The sequence below is a fragment of the Hyalella azteca genome, unplaced genomic scaffold (genome assembly GCF_000764305.2).
Source record: "Hyalella azteca isolate HAZT.00-mixed unplaced genomic scaffold, Hazt_2.0.2 contig9714, whole genome shotgun sequence".
NCBI classification, from domain to species: Eukaryota; Metazoa; Arthropoda; class Malacostraca; order Amphipoda; family Hyalellidae; genus Hyalella; species Hyalella azteca.
Genome location: NW_025939776.1, coordinates 195,434 through 199,783, shown reverse-complemented (window position 1 = coordinate 199,783; position 4,350 = coordinate 195,434).

Sequence of the window (4,350 nt, the reverse complement as noted above, 5' to 3'; positions counted from 1 at the left end):
CTGAAATAAAAATAAAAAATTCTAAGACAACTTATTTAGAATTTTCAAATGCTTTTAGGAAAAAAACACATATTTAATAGAACTATGAAACAAAATATTAGAGCAATTAACCTGTGAGGTACCAAAATACCCTATTGTAGATGAAAATGTTATCAGTATTTATAGCTCATTACCATAGTAAATGGTTGTTGGTTGTTTCAAACACAATGTGAAAAATTTTAGAATCTTCCTGGAATGTTCTCAAAATTCACACATAATATATAAATATCATTATATACATAGTGCTGACCTCTTAAAACACCCACTTCAATTTTGGTTTTAAAAATACCTTTAAATCCATATAATATTATAATTATGACTAGGCCTTTAACTTGATCTTTAGTCAATTAAGACATATTACAATGATATAAAACTGAAAAAAACTAACCAGTATAAGTAAATATCTCCTTCATAACAAAGTGCACTCTGAAATTTTTCAAGTTCTCTGAATTTTTGAGAGATATTTTGATCATTTTCAACATAGCATAATGGGAGAAATGAACTTCATAGTGATGACTGGTATCTACTGTGTACTGTCTACTACTCATTTTATAGTAGCCTTATATCATCTTTATGCTGAAACTTCATTTCAAATCTAATTTTAATATATTAGTTTCTCAAAATGGTTTAAAAACTGACATATGTCCCTTTCCAAATACCTATAATTATAAAGCCTGCTTTATAAACTAAAGAATACAGCCTCATTCATGATATTATTTGCACAAAACAAGTTAAACAACTCTAAAGTCCTAAAATGAGTTAGAAAAAATTAGTCATAACTAACAGCAGCACAGCCTAACAGTAATCTGTCTGAAATGAGGGGAGCAAAGTTAATATTCAGTTTTTTTTCCCCATAACTTTTACAGAATTGCCAGGCTTGTAATGCTAGTTCTTCCTATCTTGGAAGTTAAGTTGTGTAAAATTTAAGAAAACACATGCTCATAAAAAACATTGTGTGCAGAAAATAACCCTCTTGCAAACAATTCTCTGACAGCATTATGTCATAAAAAATAATATACCTATACCAAAAAAGGTTAGATATTCCTTTTCCATTGCCACTTACCAGCCTTTTTTGTTATATATATTAGGATTCAACTATTTGAGGTAACAGAACTCAACTGGCAAAAAGACAAAACAGATAAAAGTCTATGGATTTTGCTCCCACATTTCTTACACTTGTATAACTATAGGCTTGTGACCTGGCAGTCAGTCAGTCACATTTTTCATTTCATTCCATTGTGATGGCTCGCATTTCCTAAATGACTGTGGAGCAAGTTAGAGAACCTAGAAATACAAATATTTATAAAGCGTCATACCAATTACCAGAAAGGTTTTCCTACATCTAAAACTGCCATGGGTTATTTGAGGCTTGACGTTTGACAGTTTGACTATTATAATAACTATATTATTTTACAACATCTATAAAATGGCAACAATGATAATAATGATCTTACAAATTTGTTTTCAGATGGATTTTTTGTAACCCAATAGGTTATTTTCTCATAAATGCTAATCTAGAATTCTAGATTCATTCAGAAATCTGTAGACTGTAGCCTCTACTTTAGGGGCAATTTTGCCAACAGTTTTTGGAAATCAATGCAAACTGATAATTTTAACATTTTTTTTATTCTACTCAGCAGGCATGGAATATATTTACCTGGCAAGCCATGACTAAATTTTTCAAGTTGTAGCTTCATGGGTTTGCCAGCCGTGTTTCCATTTCTTTGAGCCCTGGCTTCATGGGGGCATAGTGGCAAACCAGAGCTTTTTTTGGAATCAGTTCACTTTTAATTTCCACAATAACTCAAGATTTAAACCAATTTCTTAAGTATGATTATGCTGGTATCCACAATACCTTACTGGTCTACTTATAGGACTCAAAAATGAACTTGAGGGAGTCTAAAAAACTCTCTGCTATGTCACTATGCATGGGGGGTGTGCCAAATGCCAGCCATGATTCCATTTCTTTGAATCATGATTTCCATATCTGATATCTCAGCTGTGAAAAGCCATTTATGACCCATGAACTTGTTAGGATTCACAAAGTCCCATCACATCACTCCCATGCATACAATTGATACAAAGAACCATCACCCATGTTATTTACAAAGTGTCATACAAAAAACAGTCACTAGCATTTGTCTTCACTTAAGTGGCACTGTAAAAGTGATAGGCTAATGCACTAAATGCAGTATGACCATTCTGACGTTAGGTACTGCAACTAGCTCTACGCAATCTTAATGGGACATGGAGGAAATGTTTTGAGAATTTGAATAGACTTGTTATTACATTCTGCATGTTATTTTGGCAGGAAACGGGAGCCATGAAGTATATATGTGGATTGCAACAGTTGAAAATTTAATTAAACAACATGTTTGCGAAGTGCAAAGTGCAAACCACAATTTTTCCATCAAACAAAAATTTATGACATTACTAAGACGGTAAGACCTACATAGTGATAGGCTAAACTAGAGATTTTTTTTAATCAGTTCATTTTTAATTTCCTCATTTACTCAAGATTTTAACCAATTTCTTAAGTATGCTAATACTGGTATCCATGATACTTTACTGGTCTACTTATAGGACTCAAAAATGAACTTCAGACAGAGCATAAAAAACTCTGCTTTGCCACTGAGAGCCGCAAGATTTCATACCTACTAAAATTATGATATTAGAGCTCAGGAGCTGCAATATTTCAGAAAAAAATAGGACTTTTCCAGCCCTGCTACTCAGTACTCATGGTAGTATTGAGATTTGAGAGTACTCAGTGCCCATACTGCCCATGCCAGCCATGTGGGGCCATGCGGCATGCCCATTAGGTAGGTATTCTAATTTTCTAAATAGGCTAGTCAAGATTGGAAATTATTGTGCATATTTGCAGAAGCAGTATAGCCCTAACTTAAAAAGAAAATTTAATATAAAAGAAAAGAGTGTAAAAGTGGCTAGCCTAAGCTAACACTGTGCCTTTGGTGAAAATGTCAAACTAGACAAGTGCCAACCAACTGCAGTCATTATTACTGCACTCTGCACGTCTGCAGTCGTGCAGTGCAGCGCAAACTAACCAAGTCTATTTCACCAGAATTTTTTAGGGAAAAGCTGAAATATGGAATTTTTTCTTTTCAAAGATCTGTTGTATATATGTATGAAATAATAACAAAAAAGGCGCACCGCCGTCTTCAATACTTCTTTTATCCCTGTTGTACACGCTGTGCGCACTTACAGCCACAGGTCAACCTTGAGGTTTACCAAGGTCAAAGAGTGGAGCGAATCATCTTCAAGACTGTTTCTATTTCTATATTTTATTAGTAAGCCGGACGCTTGAAATTGGCTGCTAACTTGACACTGAGTGACACTTTGTGACAGTCTCAATTTTGAAAAACTAAAACTCATCATTACAGCTAAATCCGTTTTACATCTTATTTTATAAATAGTATATGGATAACAACTAATTGAACGTCCTGAAATCTTGAAAATGTGTCGGTTATTCAGCAGCCAAATAAGGAGAATAAAGTAAAGTTCGTAAAATCGGAGCACGCCCTACACATGTATGGATTTGGTTCATGAAGGCAAGAAATGTAATTTGAGTGTTATTGTGAGATAAATTCAACATATGTGACATGAATGTGACTTATACTTATTTTCTAATAAATCACTCTGGCATCTAGTTATTTATTATCCGCTAGTCATAGATGAACTTGCATTGAATTGCAATCTAGCAAAGACTTCCATGTACTTTTCGTTTGAAATAATTGATTTCTAATATTCAGACCTAAAGAAGTCTTAGTCCCCAATCGTGATTCAATCATTATAGCTGGTGAACTTCATTGTTCGTTCATTGATTTTCGGTCATACAAAGGTCGGTCATTTGCGCTAAGTATATAGACACGGCTAAAACCGTATTGTCAGCCACTGAACGAAAATCTGAGCATGTACAGTATATAAGAGACCAATTGAACAAGATTGTATAGCAGAGCAAGACTCGTCGAGGTAAAGCGATGTACAGGTGGATACAAAATCATACCTTCTCAAACACTTCATCTTATAAGAATTTAAAAGCCAAGATTTTCAAAAAATCTACTACATACCTTCGTTTAATTTAAATCGCTTCTGGTATCAACCTTGCTATCAGTTTAAAAATTAGCGAAAACTGGTTTAATCGATATCACGAATAAAAATAGTTTTAATATTTGTCAAATGTTTTTAGTCAGTTCACTGATTATTCTCGTATTATTTCAGTTTAGAACTGGTGATGGACCTGGTATTTCCATCATCAATATTCAATAAAGAAGTTTAATGAAAAATTTTTTAATT